Source organism: Strigops habroptila, chromosome 3, assembly GCF_004027225.2.
Source record: "Strigops habroptila isolate Jane chromosome 3, bStrHab1.2.pri, whole genome shotgun sequence".
NCBI classification, from domain to species: Eukaryota; Metazoa; Chordata; class Aves; order Psittaciformes; family Psittacidae; genus Strigops; species Strigops habroptila.
The window spans coordinates 49,537,924-49,561,358 of record NC_044279.2 but is presented as its reverse complement, the minus strand read 5'-3'; the positions used below and the strand labels follow the sequence as shown (position 1 = coordinate 49,561,358).

The 23,435-nt window shown below is 37.6% G+C and overlaps 1 long non-coding RNA gene across 1 annotated transcript; it reads right to left on the bottom strand.

The window, feature by feature from the left end:
* Window positions 1-1,254: 1,254 nt before the first annotated feature.
* On the bottom strand, window positions 1,255-23,435 carry LOC115605502. Its single transcript, XR_003990618.1, has 5 exons — window positions 23,331-23,435; window positions 6,519-6,615; window positions 5,971-6,062; window positions 3,057-3,216; window positions 1,255-2,966 (listed from the first exon to the last, which is right to left on the bottom strand). It is a non-coding gene; the product is annotated as an uncharacterized LOC115605502 (long non-coding RNA).

The window sequence follows — 23,435 nt, the reverse complement described above, 5'->3', positions numbered from 1 at the left end:
CCCATCTGAGTTGATGATTTTTCACAATGTATTTCATGGCTTCCATCCCTACATGAGACTTTATTACTATCACATAGGAATAAAAAGCCATAAAACACTAGAGTGAATTTATCTTGATCAGATGCAATACTTATTTTCTTCACATGATTTCACCACCATTCCAAAACTAACTAATGATTTCATGCTACATTACTGAACATTTTAAACTACATTTCAATGACAAGAAAGACACTGAAATGGTTACATCACAAATTAACAGAGCTTTAGCCTTTAAATACATTCCTACCTACGAGAATCAAGAAACAATCACAAGACAACCATTTAATTCACTGATAAAAGACAGGACACCACAGAAAAATATCACTTCCACATACATCTTTCAACACATAAGGAAAGACAAGAGACACAAAAGAAACTGGTATAGATTAAAGCTATGAAAACACCACTACCAGCATCTTTTTAAAACTATTTTCCTTAGTAGCCTCCTTGCATGCATTCTGAAAAATTCAGACTCCATCACTAAGACATCTTTCTCTTTAATTAGAGAAACAAAGCAAAATTCCCTGCTTATGGCACTGAAACAGCTACTACCACAGGCTGCTAGCTAATACAACTCACTCATTCCTGGGACTTCTACCTTCATGGCTACAATAAATTTACTATAGCTCCAAAGTCCATATTTCTCCCGATGAAAGACCAAATGAGACAAATTATAATATACCCTTATTTTCTAAGCTAGACTATAATACTGAGGTCCTGGTCTGAAAACAGTTATTTATTAATGTAATTACTATTCATCTTATTACTACTAATTGGCCAAGTTGAAACACAAGTCTCTAGGGTCATTGAAAAGTCAATACAATAAATTTAACTGCCATTTGAAAATAATTTTGCTTGTACACTTGCAAGCAAACTAAGCTGCATCAGAAATGACTTCTTAAACTAGAAGTTTGTGTTTTACCAGAAGTATTTTACATTTTCCCAGCCATATAACCCCACTGGCATAGTACCAATATTAATTCCAATCTACTCTTGACACTAGAACTAAAAATTAACTCAGGTTTGATTTATATACTGCTATCCTTTCTTGCCTACCAAATCCTATTTCTTGCATAATATAATGTTGATAGCAGAGAAAAGAGCAAGAAATCATTAAATGAAAGGAAGTGCATAAATAAATTCAATTATCATGCATAAAACATGCAAATGATTTAAAGACTGCATATGAAACTCTAGTTTATATTCATTAATCTCAGGTTGCACTTTTGAGGGAGAAGGAGACACTAATCGGGTCCAGATTAATGCACTCCCAAACCTTCCAATTTGTTTTCAGGAGAAGGTTAAATGATATGTATTAAAATAAACACAGCTGCTCAACTTGCCCAGCCCTGCTTCATTTGTGGGGAAAAGGCAAAAACTAAAAAGTATATTGCAGGCTTGGTGTACTGAGAATTTGTGCTTTTTCTGTGGTCCTTAAGACTGCCACTTGCCCACTGTAGCTCCTTGGTTTTGAGGTTTTTGGGGGGGTTGGTTTTGTTTGGCTAGGAAGATAACTTTGTGAAACTAGTCCAAAAACCAAGCTAGCGTCTTCAGATGAAGAACAGGGCAGGAGTGTTTGGCCTCACCTAAACCCTGCCTCTTTTCCTCCCTTTCCCACCCTGAATGATGCTGCAGATGGACCATTTTAAACTGCATGCAGTCCATTCTTAAAGGCTCGGTCCGAAGCTAGCATGTTGCTGCCATGCAGCTCCGTTAGGTGGGAAAGGGATTCATGAGAGGACTTGAGTGGTTCAGCTTTGCTCACCCAGCCCGCAGAAACACAATACCTAATGGGGGCAAACCCCTTTGACCCACCACCTGCTCTGGGTTTTGCTGCCCAGGGGTTCCTCTCAGTCTCTGGTAAAATAGCTGGGTATAAAATATCGGTTCCCCAGCTCCCCCTTCCCTCTCCCACTAGAGCTGGGTGCTGGTCCCTGGCACTCGCCCTTGTGCAGGGGGCACCCAGGGACAAGCTGCTGAGGACAAAACCAGCACCTACAACAGCAGACGAAGGGGAAGTGGTGCTCCTGGGGCTGATCCTGCCCCAGGAGAAAAGGAAGCTCATGGGAAGGGAAATAGGGTTTTGGCCCAGAAAAATAAAGTAGGGAAGGGCCCGCTCCCATCCACTAGCAGAGGAAGGTTAAACAAAGCAAACAAAAAAAGGTCACCAAACTAATTTCATACTGAAACCAATGAATTTGGATGAGAGACCCAAAGGGGAAAGGTTAGGGTGTTATCAGTGACATAATTTCTCTTCCCTTTTGTTAAAATGATTGGAAGTTAAACCACTCCAGGACAATGGGACACACTTTCAGCAGGGTGGGAGGCATTTAAAATCTTACATTTCTCTGGTTTTTTAAATGTTATACCCCTGAACTACAGACATTACACCATACAAGCACAAAAACACATACATATAGACTCAAACATATATTCACATATATAGTTTCAGACACAGACCCACTTCTGCTAACAACCTGATTCTAAGAGCTTTTTATTAGAATTAATTTCTGCAGGTTTGCAGATGCTAAATTAGTTGCAATAAATAACAACAATACGGCTGAAATCTGTCAACATCTGGACAAATAATTCACAGAGCCATTTAGTTAGGAAATATGCTTATGATATTCATTGCTCCTAAAAGAGAAAATGATTATACAGTAACTAAACCCTAAGTAAGAGCTAAAGATATTCACCTCATGAAGCCATTTCTCAACTAGCCCCTTGGCACTTGCTGGAATTATTCGCAGCACGAGCTCTACTTTTTCATTTTCTGCTGACTCCATGTGGGTAATTTCCTTCTCATGATTAAAAGTGAGCTTGGCAATTCCTTCAAAGCATTTCCTTAGGTGTGGTTGGACTTGGAGTGGATCCTTTATCTCAAAAAGGATTCCTGAGAGATCGCTGCTGCATCGAGAGAAAAAAACCTGAAAAACGATAAAAAATTAACTTTAGAAGTACTTATATAAACGTATTTTACACCAACACCGACAGCAGACATGAAATGGACTGTTTACCTTGGAAAGAATAGTCTTTTCTTTGCCAAATAATCATTCAAGGCCTGCCTGAATGTCATCCAAAAGTGATTCTGCCTCCTTCAACTTATCCAGCATCTGGGGCTGCAAGATAACCCTCATGGCATTGGTCTCCTTCACTGACTCCTTCGTTATTAGCCTCCTGGTGGGTGAGATAGAATACAGTGAATGTAATAACCATACTTCACACAACAGGCTCTCTCTCTCTCTTTTAAATTGAAAATCCCCTTATTACAAAACAAGGGGTGTTCTTTTTCTTCTACCTTTAAGTAGGACTGCCACATTCATTGCTTTTTACAAAAACGCAGCTGCTTTTTAAGCTACAGATAAATAGAATCTGCTAGGCAGTAATTCTGCTCAGTCTGAATGCATTATTTTCTAAGTCACTTTAGCAATGGACTTTTTATTATAAATTGGAATGAACAAGGAAAGCCCTTTTCTCAACTAATTACGACTATGCTTTGTTCTATACTATTAACTTACAATGCCAGATTGATCAGCTTCTTTTCTTTCTATTTTTTGCTTCAGCCAGTTCAATAAATTAACATGCTTTTCCTGGGAAATTAGAGAGCTAACTATTAAGACTTTATAGATTAATGATGAAAATATAAATAACACAAAACAATAAAGAATGGTGTATCAATAGCATTCACACAATCCCTTTGATGTGCACAATGCAATCTCCCATTTTAACACTACTGACACATGGGCAGGAGTTACTTTGACTCAATCAACAAAATTTTCTTCTCATAAAGATTTGTCAAACTAGATATTTTTTAAGAACTGAGGAAAAAGAGCAAAGCTGAAACACCGTTTCTCATTTACATATCCCTGGCACCCATTTTGTTTTCCTACTGATGGACTTTCAATTCGTAAAAATCATAAATGATGGAACAGAAAGCGAAGCTATAAAGACATTAAACCAGACAGACATCAGGACTTCTATTGTTACTTTTCCTACTATAAAATACAATGTAGTATGTTTTATTTGAAAAATAGTTGTATTTATTTTTCATTTTTTTTTAATCCATTACTTTCAAGAATTGCTTAGTTTGCAAAGAAGAGATTGATCTTCTCCAGTAATACCAAAAACCAGAATAGAGTTCTGAGGTTTCAGGACCTTCAGTGATCCAGAAAGCTTGGCTTTGACAAAGGAAAAGATACTCAACTACACTCCAAGTGGACAACAGATTTAGCTCAACTGTTGGCCACAGCTTGTAACTACTGGTACACAACCACTCCAACAAATGAAATGTAAACACAGATATTGACACAGAGTTCCTTTTATGCAACATATACTGTGATAAACTGAATTTAAATAAATAGGAAAGAAAAAATCCTTTCTCCTTATTTCAAATTCACTTTCAATACTTATGAGCTGAAAACCATCAGTATGGTAGAAAGACCTGTTGATGGAACCGCTTCTGTGCAGCATTCAGGATTACGAATTAGAAAGAATCCTGGAAACAAGAACTTGCTCAGTGAAAGAAAACTCACACTGCTACCATCTTAATAATTCAAAATAATCCCATCCCTATGTATTTCTGCCTGAAATATTATGAGGTGTATATTTATTATACATTTTTCAAGCACCTACTGTAAGAAGATATATACAAACAGTCAAAACCAGTGTCATTGCTTTCAGATGCTAAAACTGGCTACTTCTGTGAGGCATATCTTAGTCCTCTGATACACTTGGCAAACTACAGACCCTTTTGAGTTGCTGGTCTCCACATCTGGAGGCCAACCTGGATGCTGGAGTGCCAGGAGAGGACCAATTCATGTAGAAATAAGAACAGCAAAACTGTTCTACTAAGAAATAACGCTATATATATCAGTGGAGCTTCCAAGATGTGAAAGTAAATCAACACATCCACACAAATATTCATTTAATTGACTACATTTTAATTTAGTGCCAAGCTGTGTGTTTGTATACATTCAGAGTATGTACTTTCGTATTATTTCCAACACTATCTAGCACACTGCCAATTTAGTTATGTTATCTTTTGTACTAAAATAATAAAATAATTTTGAAATGCTTATTCCTGCTTGGCTAAAAATATATCTGGAGCTGTCCATTTAGCAACACTTCTTTTCACGATGTGACTATAAGGACACTAAAGAAATAACAAGAAGGCTTGCCAGTGTGGGATACTGTTTTCCTTAAATTAATTTCAGAATTAAAGATATTCTCAACAATTTTATGACCAACTTCCAGGCATATGACTGGCTTTCAGATTACTGAGTATCCCACTTTTAACACTGCTAATATCAATGATGTGCAATACGTTATGACTTAAAATGAACCTATTTTATTTCAGCTGAATCAATTAAAGACAATGAAATAGATTGCACCCTGTACTCATCCTCTGATGTAGTACTAACTGACAGGTTTTTACAGAAGCCAAGGTTATGATGGAGAACGATTAAGTGACTCAACAAATATTACAGCCCTACTAGGGGCCCGTTTACATACACGGACAAGATCTATAAACTCCCAGTTCTGTGCTTAATCCACCTGGCCGTGTTCCCCTACACTTTGGAAGGGTGAATCAAAATGAAGACGAATTGAGGAAAATCAAAAAAAACCCACCACCTGTCCTTACCAAACCTCTTTGTAGCTACTGCTTTGCCTTGTGATTATACATAAGTTAGCTGCATATGTCTTCCAGTATATTTCTTGCATGATTAAAAGAAAATGGTGCTTTTTGATATGCATTAACTTCCAATATTCTGCAGGTCATTCAATAGCACATCAGATATAACTAGACACAGACTTAAAACTCCGGGGAAGAAAGAGCAGCAAAAGCCAATTTTATGACTTTCCCTTACCTGAAATGAAACAAATCTCTAGGTCTTAATCATATGGGGAGTAAGTTAACAGCCAAGAGCTTACCATTTCTTATTGACAGCTCTCCTCATGCTGTCCTGAAGTTACTTGTGAACCATAACTTGAAGTCACTACTCCAACATACCCCGCAGAAGTCACTAAAATGAAACCAGACATCCAAATGAGTTGAAAAGAAAGCACTTTCTCCTAGATATGAAATATTTGCCACCAAAATACTCTAGTAAATATTTTGCTGAAAATGTTCTTTATCCATTTCCAGTTTTACTTCATGGAGTACAATGAGAAACAAGCCATACACAAGCGCTTGTCTGCCTTTCTCACTCGAATGATTCACTAACTTACTGGAAGGTTGTGTCTCTATTGTTTCCGAGCTCACATCATAAAAACTAAACAGAACTCAATTTAAGACAATGAACTTGAAACTTTATTTCTCTCCTTGGTACTCTAAAGTAGCACAGCTAAGTTGGAAAAGTTTTAAATAATGAAAGTCACTGAAGCCTAAATCACATACAATAGTGAAAGCCGAGATGCGAGATGGAGATGAAATCTAAAAGCTAATTAAATTCAACAAGAGCCTCTCAAAGGCAACATACCAGCTTAGCTCCCATGCTAATATTTCGTTTTGAAGGGTGCAGTAAATGGAAGGTCTTTCATGGCTGCACATTTCACAATGTGATCCACCAGCTAAACCTGAGAAGGGAGAAAAAAAAGAAAAAAGATTAGATGCATGGATTACTGTACTGAATAGATGCCAAGGCCAAGATAAAAAGAATAGATAAGTTAGGGCTTCTGAGGAGCTAAATTTGAAGCCAACCAGCAAAACGGATTGAACCTTATTACCTCTAGTCACTGAGAAATTCCCTAGACAGTTGGATGTAATTTGAAAAGGTCAGAAAAAAATTTCCCTCACAGTATTATTGCTTCATGGTTTAAGGGTGTATGTTTGTGAGATGCCAGCTCTAATCATTTTTATTGACTTGCTCTAGAGACAGACAGACGCACAAGGAGGCAAGACAGATGGATAAGACATATCCTACCTTTGTTTCCAGTTCTAAAACATACCACAGTATAAGGTATGTTTTAATATTAATCATTTCAGTTTATCCTTTGCCATCTCTGAGAAGAATGTGCCTTGTTTCTCTAAGTTAGCCACAAAAGGGGTAAAAGAACCTGTGCATATCATTGGAAACTTGCTACAGTTTTTCATATTTTATCTGAGCGTTCATCGAATTCCATGTGAATCTGAAATACATAACTGAAATTCAGAAAGTGTAACAGCATTTCCTAGTCAATTTTAGGTATGCTCAGTTGATTTTTCTTTTCACCTAAAGGGGAGCAGTTATCACTGAACAGATTATAAGAATGTCCTTCAACACGCTGACAGTACAAGCTTTATCATCAATGTGGCTGTCCTGGAGGAAAAGCAAAAAAAAGGCAAAGCCACCCCAATTAAAAGCATTAAATTCTTCAACTTAGCATACACAGATGCTTGTAATCAAATATGAACATTTGCTAACATTACACTTACAGTCAATTTTTCTGTCATGCAATTAAAATCAAAGCAGATTTAACAACACAAAAGCAGAATTATCCACCCCAACCCCTAGAAAAGTTTAATTGACATTAGATTTTCTTTTGCTCAGAAGACATTTGTCTTCCATTCATAATACAAACGTCAGTATTCACTGTATCCTGGCTCTGAATACACTGCAGAGGCAATTTTAATGGCCAGTAAAGTACAGATCTGTGAGTTCCTTTACTGTATTACGTTTATGGAGCCCACCTGAAAGCTGACTAAAGCTGTTTCCACTTGGATAAGAAAGCCATTTCCATATGGTCATGTTCCCTCCCCTAAAGCCCTGTATATTCATACAGTAACAAGAAATTGCAGTGGAAGAGTCACATATATATTCACTCCTCCAGAACTTTATAACTCTGAAAAGAAATCAGAAAGGCTTAGCTGCAGTGAGGAACAAAAAGCATGGGGAATTGTTCTGCTAATGGAAGCCGATACTTTCAATTGAAATGGGACTGTTCGCCAATAGAAAAGACACATGGACCATTTAAATGTAACACTTTCTTCAACAATTTAGAAAGCTTTTGACAGAGGACATGTGCGCCTGCGTATATGGAAATATGGAAAGGGGGCTGGAGAGAGGTAGTCACATACTAAATTTATAACAATTGATTTAAACTCTACTGCTCTTTCTTTTAATCACACTCCCACTGTCAGCTTCAGGATGATGCTGAAACAGAATATGAATTTAGGTTTTTTAAGATCGCAGATGCGTAACTACAGAGGAACCTTCTGGTTTCTGTGGCAATATGACAACATTTACTCCTCTAACTTTTTAACAACAGGAGTGATAGAGAAATTAAGTTCTGTCATCCTCCTGATCTAAGACCAAAGACTCATGAATCCTATGAAGCTTTTAACCAGAAAAAAACCCTTATTCATCACTAAAATAGGGAATGGTCAAGACAAAAATATTTATTTTCAGAGACTCAATTTCCAACAAATATTCCTCCAATGTATATTGATGTCATTTACAACACAGTAATGTGATGCCACCTCATTCCATCTTTGCGAGACCCTCACTTCTTTTGTTTCCTTCCTTTTTTTTTTCCTGTCTCCTTAAGAGCAACAAGTATTAAAAGACAAGTAACTTAAATCTTGATTCATCATACCAGATGTAGAAAGGAAGGATAGCAAGAGTGACAGCACTTCCTTTGCACTATTCGTAGAATCCACTGCCAGGAGGGCCCAAATAACCCCAGCAATGTCATGTTGGTTTGGCTTTAGATTCAACAGCTGTAGTTTCTGTGGGAAAAGGGGTTCTGCCTTTTGGTGGTTTTGTTCTCCCCTTGCTGACCATTTCTTAAGAGTGGCATGGGACATTTTATCTATTTATTCTTGGAAGTGATGTTGCATAATCTTGCATATTGTCCTGTCTCTCAAATCAGCCAGGATTCAAGGACTACTTAAAGAACGCAAAGAAGTGTCTTTAAGATTTTTTTTTTTAAAGCTTAGTATAGGAAGAAAGCACAGACATTCCAGCTTCCTACATCATACTGAGGCAACTAAGTCCATTTTGCATTCTACAGATTATATCTGAATATCAGTTTTCTTAAAGGTCTTTTCCAACCTAAATAATTCCATGATTCTATGTCAGTTAAGCATTTACTAATGATTTGCTCTGTCTTAAAAGCCATCCTGTGATGTGCATAATTTCAGCCTGCCAATTTTGTGTTAAACAGAAGAATTAAAGTACTCAAAAAAGGGTGTAGTACACTTACTAGATATAAAGTTTATGTCTTAAATACCCACTCATTCTTAAAATAAATTACACCTTCTTAAAGACATAAGACCCAACTTGTGGATTTACTATGCATATAAACCCACCTTGCCAAATTCTCTCATGCAAACACAGATTCAGCTCCCAGCTCTAGTATCATTAAAATTAACTTCCAACAAATTACGTTTGGGAACAATGAAATGCAATTAAAATACTACATGTACTGCAGCAGAAATAGGGAAGATTTTATGCATGTTTAGTGGGCAGAAAGAGAAAATTTTTTCTTGTAACTAAAGTCACTAGTGAAGGGATCTCTAAAAACATGTATAGGTTTAGGAAGAATTTATAGTTGATTTTTTCTCTCAGCATTTCAACCATCAATTCAATGTTGATTGATCACATAGAAAATGCAAACCTGAATATTTGCATCATCAACAGTTTCTAACACATGAATTTTTCTGTCTTTCCAAGACAAAAAGTGGATATACCTTTCCAATCAGCAGTCATTTTAAAAGCATTCTCTGAAACACAGTCCTTAATGATTTGAGCATTACACATAAAACTTTAAGCCTCTCTCCTATTTTTCAAGAGTAATATTTAAATCAAGAGCCAGAAAGAATCTTTCTTCAGTGAACTGTTGAATCTTCTCCAAGTTGTACACACTATAAATAATTACATAACAAAATTGAATCCCAGTTTTTGCACATTTGTTTTTTGTTATTAGAACTTAAGTGCTCTAGCCATGCCACTCTAGTCTTGGAAGGCAGATGCAGGGACTATGAGAAGGAAGACCTTGGGCTTACTGTAGGACAGAATCAGGTTTGAGATCATCTTAGGAACCTGAATGTGCACAAGTCCATGGGACATGATGAAATCCATCCATGGGTCCCAAAGAAACTGGCAAATGAAGTTGCTAAGGCATTGTCCATCATATTTGAAAAATCATGGCAGTTGGGTGAAGTTCCTGATGACTGGGAAAAGGGAAATATAACTCCCATTTTCAAGAAGGGGAAAAGAGAAGACACAGGGAACTACAGACCAGTAGTCAATCTCACCTCTGTGCCTGGCAAAATCTTGGAGCAGATGCTCCTGGAAAGCATGCTAAGGCACATGAGAAACAACGAGGTGGTTGGTGACAGCCAGCATGGCTTCACTAAGGGCAAATCCTGCCTGACCAATTTAGTGGCCTTCTATGATGTGGGGCTACGGGACAGGGGCAGAGCAGTTGTCATCAACCAGCTGGACTTGTGCAAAGCTTGCACTGTCCTGCATGACATCCTTGTCTCTAAACTGGAAAGACATGAAGTTAATGGATGGACCACTCAGTGGATGAGGAATTGGCTGGATGGCCACACACAGAGAGTTGTTGTCAATGGCTCAATGACCAACTGGAGACCAGTAACAAGTGGTGTCCCTCAGGGGTTGGTGCTGGGACCAATCCTGTTCAATATCTTTGTCGGTGACATGGACAGTGGGATTGAGTGCGCCCTCAGCAAGTTTGCTGGCGACACCAAGCTGTGTGGTTCGGTTGATACACTGAAGAGAAGGGATGCCATCCAGAGGGACCTTGACATGCTTGTGAGGTGGGCCAATGCCAACCTCATGAAGTTCCACAAAGCAAAGAGCAAGGTCCTACACCTGGGTTGGGGCAATCCCAGGCACAGCTAGAGGTTGGGCAGAGAAGAGATTCAGAGCAGCTCTGCGGAGAAGGACTTGGGGGTGTTGGTTGTTGAGAAATTGAACATGAGCTGGCAGTGTGCACTTGCAGCCCAGAAAGCCAACCATATCCTGGGCTGCATCAAAAGAAGCGTGACCAGCAGGTCGAAGGAGGTGATCCTGCCCATCTACTCTGCTCTCGTGAGACCTCACTTGGAGTATTGTGTACAGTTTTGGTGTCCTCAATATAAGAAGGACATGGAGCTGTTGAAGCAAGTCCAGAGGAAGGCCACGAGGATGATACGGGGGCTGGAGCACCTCCCGTATGAAGACAGGCTGAGGAAGTTGGGGCTTTTAAGCCTGGAGAAGAGAAGGCTGCGTGGAAACCTCATAGCAGCCTTCCAGTGTCCGAAGGGAGCCTACAAAGCTCCTGGAGAGGGGCTCTTCATCAGGGGCTATAGCGATAGGACAAGGGTAATGGGTTTAAATTTAAACAGGGGAAATTCAGGTTAGATATAAGGAAGAAGTTCTTTACAGTGAGGGTGGTAAGGCACTGGAATGGGTTGCCCAACGAAGTTGTAAATGCTCCATCCCTGGCGGTGTTCAAGGCCAGGTTGGACAGTGCCTTGGGCAACATGGTGTAGTGTGAGGTGTCCCTGACCAAGGCACAGGGGTTGGAACTAGATGATCTTCAGGTCTTTTCCAACCCTAACCATTCTATGATTCTATGATAACTTATTTTGGAACCCAGAACATATGGGTGAGTAAACTGCTGGGCTGCCCTGCAAAAGTATAGTGGAGATGCAGCCAAGGTTCTCCTCATGCTGTTCATCATCTCATCAAGCAAAGTAAAGTTTATATAATGCAGCACAAACACCACAGGTTTCTTTTTCAAATTTGTGTTGCTAAAAGATGTGTGTCTTTTTTAGGCCTCTGACTCCACTCTGAGCGAAGTTCACTCTCTGTGGGTTCTAATCCAAAAATTTACTTTAAAATACTTTAGACATAGTAGCCATGTTAAGAAAACCTCTCCTTTAAGGCCAGGCTTTCTTTAATGCCTATATTGTTAATTCAGGAGTTCAATCATTTGTTTAACATAGGTTCGGTGAACCATTCTTCGCTTTCTGAGGTGACAGAGCACTGACCCCTCTCCAGCCACATCAAAGCTAGAAAGCAACAATATGCACTTTTTTTTTGTTGGATTCTCTTTTTTGTCAAGCAAAACCAACCTTTCATTTATGTAATATGTGTATGTAAATATGTATACATCTATAAATATATAATATTTATATTACAAGTAAGTCCCAGAGTGAATGGTCAAGACTAAGGAGTTACTGCACTTTGTACTGTACAAGCAAGAATGGATATAGCTGTTGCCCTGAAAAACTTCAGAACTATCATGTTTTGATTATTTTTTAGCTGCCCATGACAGTGACATTTCATTATTTGTTCACTTACTTTACAGCGTATTTGTCACGGACACACAAGCACAACCATTAAAATGGTACTGTTGATATTTATGTTTCTCCTCCATGACATGCAGTTTGTATGAATGCATTATTATATTTTATTATTTGTACCAAAGTTGTACCTGGAGCCCTCAGCTCGGAGAACACCACTGCAATACAGACTAGAACCCACCACATTCTTCTCTTTGATCTCTCAGAGGCCTCACAGCTGATTCAGATGAAACAGAAGTTGAAAACAAAAGAGAAACAAAGTGACTTTCCTAAAAACTTCCTTTTATCCCTCCTCCACACATGCATGGAGACACACTTTTTTTTTAAAGAGATGAAAGAGAGCTTACAGAGAAATATATTGTTCAAGTAAGGAATCAAAGTTTGTACTATAATGAGGAAATGGGGAAAGAATTAAGATTATCCATAACATTTTACAACACATTGACATTGTTGAAGGCAGACTCAAGCTGTGCAGATCCAAAAGGAAAAGGACAATCATTGCAAAAATATTTTAAAATTATATAATCTAACAGAAAAAAAAAGTTAGGTAATGATAATATCAAGACTTTCGTTTTCATATCTGAGAGCTCATATGCTTGAAAGGAAATACTTTGTTCTACTGGGAATTTGGCTGAGCCTTCTTCCTTCTTTCCAAAAGGATAATTCTCACACTCAAAGAGAAAATTAACATAAAAATAGTCTGACACTACTCTAGAGACTAAGAAGCATACAGAAAATTTTCATCTAAGAGAAAAAGAACTTTTTTTGCAGGATATTTGCAAAAAGAAACTGGGAAATGTTGAAAAAAGGCTCCAAATTTCGGAATGATGGTGACCCAAAGTGGAATTGGCAAGAAAAAGAAGAGTGAGGTGGTGAGTTCTTAAAAATTTCCATGTGATCTTTGCAGCCATTTTGATGGACTGTGCATGTGTACGTGCATACACATGAATATACCGAATGCAGATAGAAACACACTCACTATACTATGCAAAACACAACATTTTAGGCAGGCTTTTTCACTAGTCTAAATGCACTTACGCATATTTTTATCTGGTCATGCAATTTTCCTTCTGAGAGTTTGTAGGCTTAGAAAAGCCATTATCCAAAAATCACGTAATTTATAATACCCAAATGAAATGTCCTCTATTTATGACAACATAAAAATGCCACACACAGGTTGGTTCATAACTACCACACAGGCACCACTCTGGAAAGAATCAAACTAAATGCAAATATGGATACTGCTTATTTTACTTCTCAATTTGCACCACTGACAATTGACACCTGAAATAGTTCATTAATAGACAATCTAACATAAGAAAATTTACTGTCTTATGTTGAGGTTTTATTCATTTCATGACAGTTCTGTCTGAAATACAAACTGTCTGAAATACAAAAACAAAGTATATATATCATAGGTTCACACAAGTGCACACTCACTCACACACACACCGTATTTGCTAGAAGAGAGGATTCTGGCAGCATTGATTTAATCACCAATGTCCAGTGCAGGTGGAGGAAACGCAGTAATAAAAGAAGGACTATGAAATACATAATATAAATGAAGGCAGAGATGTAGTAAGAGTGGAGCTATGCAAGGACTAAAAGACAAGAATTTTCAATTTAATGTGACTGACAAAGGAGCTAATAGAGTAAACTAAGACAGACATTAATTTACCTAATTGAGTCTTCCTTTCTGAGCATTCCTCCTGCACAGACACGGACAACCACACAAAAAACAGAATATCTCTAATCTGACAGAGAATATGGTACTGATTTACCCTATTTTTACTTCTCTATGTCATGTAGTTTTATATAGTTGAAAGTAATTTTAGCTAAAAAGCAGATTGTATTGTAATACATGCACAGAAATGTTACAGGAATGATGTCATCTGTATTAAAGAACAGAGAAGATTTTAGGAAATTTAATTTAAAAGTAGATGCAGCAAAGACCAGTGATGAGAGAGAGAAGAAATTTTTGGTTCCCAGTTTTGATGTGATGGAATTTTGCAGATAGCACACAGTTATTGCACTTGCCTTTTTGACACGTGTGCTGGTGGCTTTTAATTTAGACATGAAGTAGATTAATGGATGAAAACCAGTAGGTTGAAGCTGAATCTGAGCAGAAGAGGGATGACAGTGTCTAGCAGAGAAAAGCATATGAAAAAGTTCATATATAAAGTGAATGTGATTAAAAACATCACACAGAAATAGTTAAGTAAGAGTTTGCAAGTCTTTTTGAAATCCATGCTGACACAAGACACTTCTTAGAAAAAATTATTCACCATTGGTGGTAGTGCTTCTAGATGTCTACAGTAACCTACCAGATTAACACACTTTGGTTTTGCCTATCAAAGCTAAAAGATTTTTTTTTTTCAGGTGCATAACATCACACATATGCTATTATAGAAAGAAATAGCAACTGTAATAAAGCAAGACCAGCCAAAAGCTCATGGCCAGCCTAAGGATCTTAAAGTAGAAAGCAAAAATTATCTATACGGCAAATCAAAATTACCCAAATTGTGTGCCAAGCATAAGGAGAAAGGGACAGAGGGGAAAGAGGATCAGGGTAACAGATGAAGCAAGATATAGTCACAGTACAGAAAGAGAAGACAGAATGAAAGTGAAAATAGCAACTGGACCATAACAGAAAAGAAGCCTGAAGAAGGGTGGGGACAGAGCCTGGAAGAGACTAGAGGACTTCACTTCTGACAAGGTCCTGAAGGATGACTTTTTAAACAGGAACCCTCTACACCAATGGGTACTTGGCGCTGGAATATGCATAAAAAGAACATGTTACATATGCTCCTCTTTTAGAGGGGAGTGTTAATTGCATAGTGTTATACAATTAACTTAAAAAAATATGAAATATTTAATTTAAATCAGACAGATTCATTGGAGAATAAACATATTTACTTAGTTTAGCAACAAGAAACTGTACAATAGAAGTAGACTAAAAGTGACTTAAAAAAAAAGAGATCGAGTAATTGAACTGTAAGTGCTTTCCTGCAAGTGAACTGCAAGGTGTTCCTGTAAACTTATAACAAAAAGACTATTTCAGAACACAGACAGACCAGACATCAAAATTCCATTGTACTGAATTAGGACAGATATGAAAAATGTCAAATATTATTTATAAAAGCAGAAGATGCTTTTTGACTTTCAGTCTATAAAGAGATTTCCCAGTACAGCAATAGCATGCTCCTTGTTTTGAGAAGTATCTTGGAAAGTTGAAGAGGTAGCCAACAGAGCCAATACTGACACATTAATTGCTTTGAAGATCAGAAATACTGCACTGAGTTCACAACAGCAGAAACCTTGAATCCAGCAGAAATATCAGAACAGAGGGGATGAATATGTATAGTCACTCAACTCATTCGCCAAGCAGTAATCAACACAACACAGTGCCTCATCTTTCCTTCCAGGTCAACTCTGTCTGACAAGAATTACAATAACACAGACTGCATGTGGCAGAAGAAAAGACCAGCTAAGAAAAGAGCATTTAAGGGGGAGAGGAAGAGAGACTTTCTGCATAAGCAACAGGTTGGTCTTTCTGCTGTAGAAGAATAAAGTGAAATTCAACATGAGTGGTTGATTAAGGAGCAAGACAGATGAGTAGAAAACAAGGATACATATAAGCAGTGCTACGAACCATTCTATCCTTAAATGGGCTTCCCCCTAACCAGAGCTGTAACGTCACTACATGATGTGGGGATGTAAGCCCTGCGAAGCTGCTGCTGAGTGAGGAGGAGCTCAAATCTCCTTTTCTTCTCTTCTTCCTTGGTTCGTATCTACAGTTTGTGTTAGGCACACTTCCTTAAAACCAACTCTCCTGTTTACTTCAGATTTTCTGTTATCCTGCTTACACCCATAGCTTTCACATGTCTTCTGCTTTAAAATCATTTCAGTTCCAATAGACCAAAATTGATCCATTTTCCACAGGAATTTGATGACCACTCACTTCTATTGCTGAAGATTCTTTGACAGAAATAACAACACAACAGGGAATTAGACATGACACTATTTTATTTTTCCGTGCATGATTTTTTATGTCATTTGTATTTGAGGGTTGACTGCACACCCCATAAGACAGTGTCTAATTCTGTAATTAGTGTGCAAAATCTAAAGAAAGATATGACAATCTTACTAATGTTATTAGATCTCTTTACTAAGCAGTCTTGTGCCTAACTTGTAGAATGCATAGTTTGTACACAGCAGGTGCACCTTTTGGGTGTCAGAAGATATCATACACACCTTTAATTTCTTGGACAGAAACAAGATCCCATTGTAATGCTAAGCCAACTTCTGCAGCTGCATCATATAGATACCCTGAGTAGCAGCTGACCAACCAACTGAATTAAAGGTTACAGAAAGGTAGAAGTATCATTTAGGTTCTGTATGTTCTCATAAATTGTTCATCTGCTATTGCTGCCATTAAGACTCTGGCCTGAACTCCTGTTCTGAAGGCTCAAAGCAAATACTGCAGACTCTCAGTGATTCTGCTTTCAAATGATGGTTGAGTAAAGGTCAAAGTTTGGAGAGATTTTCTGCATCAAGTGCTGGCTTTCTCAAGACCTTTATGTGGAAGTTGCTACCTTATTTTCTTTGGAAAAAAGTCCTTGGTAGATTTCTTTTAAACAATCTGTTCTTCCTTTCGTCTACCAGTCTAAGTTATTCCAGTATTTTACTAGTTAAAGTAATAATTAGATGTAATTTTTCAGGAGTTTTTCAAGCTCCATCTTAAAACTTTTTTGGATTTGTGTGTCTCCCTCTTCCCCTTTCTGTGCTCCAGAAGGTAATGCTTCTCTTTCTCATTTACTCTTTCAGCTGCACCTTGCACAAGGAAGTCAAGCTTTATTGAGAGTGGTGAAGTACTTGTGATTAAATCGTCTAGTATCACATTCTATGACTCAGAACTCCTGATAAATATGATTTATTTGGGATAAAAGCTCTTTACTAGGTCAGACGTCTGGACTGAAGAGACAGTTCATTATAGAGGATCACTCTATATTTTGCAACTGTAATAAGAATGAAGTGATTCTTCTATCAGTGTGGTCCAAAACTGACTCGCACCACTACTGTTCTCTTTAGCCTGAGTTAATTGCCAGCTGAACAATGTGGGTATCTGTGGCTGATTTATTTAGGAATATGTTCCATCTGTAAAGCCTACACCAATGAAGTACAAGAGGGCATGACAGGGATTCAGGTATAAAGCTTAGGAGCTTAGATAATTACTTGCAGAAAATATGATCAGCTCTACGTGTCAGCTTACACAAAAACAGAGCTATTGAACCTTTTGAAAAAGGATCACAGTGTTCCCAAAACTAAGTAACCAAGTAAAATTCTCTTCACTGTATTCACCATAAGCGTGGAATAACAGTCAAGAGTTCTCCCATTGCAACACACAGAAGAAAATAGATTCTGACCAATTTAGGTCAAAAGATCTGCTACTTCTTACAACTATAACCATAGCTACCTACATTACAGATATCTTGAGAACATTTATGCTAGAACTGTCCAAGTATGAAAATTAAAACATTACGACTGTAATTATTATTTTGGTACAATTAGTTAGGCATAGCACTTATAATCCTTGCTTTGCATTTTGACAAGACATTGTGGGAAAAGCTTCTGATGGAAATACTGAGTTTCATATGGGAGCTGACCTCTGAATATTCAAGCTCTGAAGCAAAAGTAAGAATAAATGGATTGAAGACTGGGCATATGCAGTACAGCTGCCGATCTATATTAAGAACACTTAAGTCAATGGATATTCTTTTATACTACTTTCAAATCTATTTACAGTTCTGTGTCCAACAGAACTAGTGAGAAGGATTAAGTGCGTTATCTGAATACCTAAATCCGTACTGTTCTTGATAAAATTGAGAAATAAAAATATTGAGAAAATAATCTGCATTTGTATTTCACAACAAAGCTTAATGTAATTAAAAGTCTTTCCACAACAATTTGGAACGCAAAGCCCAATCCTCCTCTTATATCAAAACTCACATATTTTTGTTATTGTTGCAAAAGGAAAAATCTCTGTTGTTGCAAAAGATACCTTTGTTACCGAGATCTGTTTAACCTGTCTTTTATTTGGTTTTATTACACTTAATATCTTTATTAAATATGCAAAACAGTTTGTTTATCTTCATTCTGGGAAAGTAGGTGGCTATAATTTGCAAATATGTTGGTCAAAAATAGAGTTAGATGTTCTTGGCTGGCACATTGTCAACGCACACAATCAGTTTCTGCCTCCTCTCTCTCACATACACAGAAAAACGTCTCCAGTAGAGTAAAATATTCACATTAATACTGGAATCGATAGCGAAGAACCCCGGCCGACATCCCATCTGTTCCCATGAATTAAATTTAGAATTCATATGTAATATAGACATTTCTGTCTGAATATCATAAAGCCCTGACACATTCAGGCTTTCATTAAAAAGCTCTGAGATGTGACTTGAATAACAATCTGTCTTAGCTAATTAGTATTTTCAGTTTAGCATATTCACTTTCAGACGTATTGCTGTTTGCACATGGTAATTTAGGTAAACAGAGCCCATCCACAGCTGCATCAATTAACACTGCTAATCAAAACTGAATTCAGGTAATTAGGCACATTTATGCAAAAAGTGTGTAATTTGTGGGGAAAGCTAGATTCTTCAGTAATATTTCAATAAGTAGGAGTCTCTTTTTGCAAATAAGACAAGGAAATAATGGTAAATCATTTCTAACATACACGTGATGCATACTCAGTGACAAATATCTAAATTAAATCTCACTAATTGGTCTGTATTTTCAGAAATTGGACTATATTTTTTCATATAAATGTTTTCCTCAGTGTTTCTACATGGAAGACTGGATTCATTTCTGACCAAAGATTTAGTGATTATTCAAACAGGACTTTAAAAGTTAATGTTTCCTCAAGCAGCTTTTGAACTGTTGAACATATTGGCCCAATGCGTTCTCATTTCCAGTCAGGCAATTTTAAGTGAAAATGCCCTCACTTCATTTTCAATTTAACTTCTTCAAAGGCATATTTTAGTTTACTTTAAAGACAAGCTTCTAGAAATTTCTTCCACCACCCACTTCAAGAATATAAAGTATTAAATACTTAAAAAAACATTCTGCCTTGACTTTTGACATTTTACTAGAAGAACTACAAGTTTCACATTCTTTCCTTCTCTTCGCCTCACCCCCAAACCAGAATTAGAAACCCTCCCAAAACTACAGAAAACACATTAAAGCAGCGTAAGAAACTATATTCATAACAGAATTTTCATTTCTGTTGAAAAGGAAGTGTTCATTGTAACATTAGACTCCAAGAGTTTTCGTATGTAGCTATTCAAATTCAGTTATCTGTTATGCACTCTTTCAGAAAACTACACAAGTCTGATGGACAAAAAAATGCAATTATCAACTTGCAGCTAATCTTCCATGATAGAAAATGAAAAAATGCCTGGGCAACTACTGATTTTTAACAGAAGCCTAAAATGAGTCTATCATATTTGCCTGCTTCAAGCTCCCTTCTCCCCCTCCTTCTGCCCCCCTCCCCCGAAAAAAAAAAAAAAGGGAATTAATTTTATTTCCAAAGTAGTAGAATACATTTACCCAGACTAGTCAGCATGCATCTTGTGCCCTGATTGCAGGGTAAATTTTGGGGAGAGGTACACAACACATTTTCATCATGTATAGATTTGTAGCATGGAATATGTAGCTTTTGGTAAAAACTTCAGTGTAAAAAAAATTATTCTTTACAGCTTTAAGGTCTAACCCTATATCACTATTGAAATTGCAGTGTGTTTTGCAATCATATGCAGTACAGTGCTTGTATCACTATTCAGAAAGTTTTCTCTATATAGAAAAGTGTGACTTGTTCTATTATGAAAAATGCTTAACATATACTGCAGTCAAAAGGTTATTAACTTCCAATTTTCATTTGGCTATTGGCAGAGTAGAACACTAAGAGAATATTGACAGAGCATTCAGAAAAAAAATAAAGCTTGTGGAAGGAATAAAATCTTGACCTGTTTTCTATTCAATAATCACGATGATAACTGCTAATGTAGTGAAATGTTAGAATGCTGAACAAGATAATTTCTAAACAATTACCAGGCCAACTTTAAAGCATATGCAGTTCCCTATGCCATCCTCACTGGGGGCAATGGGAAACAATGTTGTAACTTCACCTTTTTTCCATTTTTCTGTTGCAAGAGAGAAACACTCACCTATGTGTCATACAACACAGTAAGCAGCTGTCCAATCTCTCACATGACTTATTAACATCAACAAACAGCGAACATCATCAAAACAAACTTACTCGACCCACCTCCAAAAGAACTTGCCCTGTTTGGCAAATGCTTTTTCAAAAGAGCGAAACAGAAGTTGTAATGACTAACTGTTTATTTTAGATGTTATACTCTGTAGGAAGTGAGTACTGTGACAACATCCTAGCCTTCCCTCCTGCCACCCACCTGTTAGTACTTTTTTGCTTCAAGTGTTCAGATATAATAAGCATTCCAACAGACTTTCCAGAAATACTTTACTACATTGCTCCATCTCTTCTGCCTGACTACATCGGTAAATATAAACAGACACATTTAGGAGCATCTCTTCACTGAACACATATACAGCATACATTATTACTTCATCATGGATTGTCCTGATGTGCCACCCATTTGAAAACTTTCTATCATGCTAGAGCATCATCATTTCCTGCAAATTGGAATATTTTTTTTTTGGTATTGAGGTTTAATAAATGTATGGCAGTATTAGCTGAAAAAAGACAAGTACATAACAGATATCTCACAAAAGAAAACGTTATATGAAAGCTGGTTGGTTCAAAAGGAATTTCTTACATATGCAGCCCCACTCTTTTCCTTCTCCTGCATTGCTCTACTGTAAATTATGCAAAGGGATGGACATGTCTAGCTACTAAAATTAAAAAAGGTGGGTGCTGCATACTTACTATTGTTAACTAAAATACGATGGATACGTATGACTAAAAAGATCCTATAAATACTGTTTTCCTCAATTTAAAGAAAAATTTCATCCTACTCCAAACACTAGAAAGCATTCCAGGAATATAAGTAAAACAACAGATATTTAAATTTAATATTAATTTTGTTTATAGAGCATATATTTCGATATTCATTACATAATAACAGTTGAAATGTTTCATGTCCCCAGTTTTCACGGGGTTAAACCTAGAGCATGCAAAAATTTTAGTTTGAGAAAAGCAGAAGCAAGAGACCAAAGCCAGCAATTAGTACTCTACACCTTACAGGAGGAAAAAAAGCTCAATAATTTACAAATGTTGAAGGAAGTGCTAGTTCCATAATTAAAAATCAGGCAGAGATCCTTTTGGCAAATGGATCTCTTTGTTAAACATCCTACTAATCCAAGCCTGAAGGTATAATTCAGTACCCTGGAGGATCCCCTCTATACTTTTGCCAGCTGTTCCATTTAGGTCACTCCACAACAAGTTTAGCTTTTATCTATTCCTCACTTTCCTTGCCGGGTCCCAGAAGCAGCAGCCCATCCCTCTGAAGGCTGTTTAAAGTGTAAATGAAATACGAGACAGAAGTGAGCTGCTACCTCAGGGTCCTTAATTTCTGAACTGCAATTCCTTGGACTTCCCTACCTTGACAGATGCAATATGAAGTCTTCCTTGATGAAAAGTGAGGAAGAAAAATGAATATGGAATGCAGATAGCACATTCATTATCATTTTAATGCTTTGCAGCTGCAGGAAAGAATAGGAAATTTTACTAGGCAGAAAGTCCACTTAAGGCCGAACAGTTGCAGTAGCCCTTCTGCCCAATTCCCAGAACTACTGCTGCTGGCACACAAGAAAAAGCCTTCAGAGAGCCAATTTAACTCTTCTCAGGTGATAAGAGAGAGGTGGACTAAGGGAGAGGGAGGGGAGAAAAAAAGAAAAGAAGCAGTGATGCTTCAAGGGCTTGTTTATGCAAACTGAATCAATCTCAAGTAATTAAACTGCTTCTAATTTACCACTATTTTGGTGCAAGGCTTTTAACAAACACAGCAGTTCTTACCCAAAGCAACAAAAACATGTGAATTTAAAATGGATCCAATTATAATGGTTCTAGTCAGCGTAAAGTTAAGCCCTCAGAGAGTCACTATAGTCCTCCAGAACTGCTTTTAGACAGTACACTGTTTTATAGCAACACACTGATCTCTTACTCTGGGAAAATTAAGTGTAATTCATTACAAAACAAACCACTGCCCTGACATTCATTTGTCTGTTAGAAAAAAAATAAAGAGCAAGGCAGATACTCTGGAAGGAATTTCTAAGTGTTCAACTTTTAATGAAAGATTCATAAAAAATGCAGCAAGCGTTATCGCTGAGGTCTTTCCGATTTAATATTAAGTAATAAAGTTTGCACACACAGATACCAACTGTAACATGAAGCAGGATTATTAGATCTATGAGGAATTAACTTTCTAGGTGTTCAAAGGCTGGTTGCTAGTGTAGCCACAGCGACTCTGAGACCATCTGCATGACTTTACACACGTGAGTAATCCCACCAGCTTTAGTCAACTGCTAAGATCATGCCCTGAGCCTACCCATTCAGCATGACGTACTGGCTCCAACCTAAGAAGCCACTTGTGCACATTTACAGGAAGGACTGGAATCACAGAGTTTAAGCAGCGCAGTGATTTTCACACTTGCACATAGCCTGCTCCTTAGGAAGTGCTCTGTCAGAAAGTGCAGTTCTGCAAGCTTGTAAATCTGACTTTCAAGGGTTAGGGAGAAGATAAAAACAACAAAAAGAGCAACATACATGCAGCTTTACTTCTCATTCTGCAATGGCGCACACAGGTAAGCAACCCCGCTCCGATGAGCTGCCTTGCGAGGCTGAGCAGGAATCCTCACCTGTGTTACGCTGCCCACTCATGCACGCATCAGCCAGCTCAAGGTCCACGCTAGCAGACAAAGCACACCCACAGTGATTTTCACTGCTTACCTCGCTGATGTGCTTCCGTGCATTCCTGCTGACATTCCTGCATGTGAGGACTCATCGCAGGCAGCTGCTCCCAAATTCGGTGTTCCTGCGGCAGAGCTGCTCCGG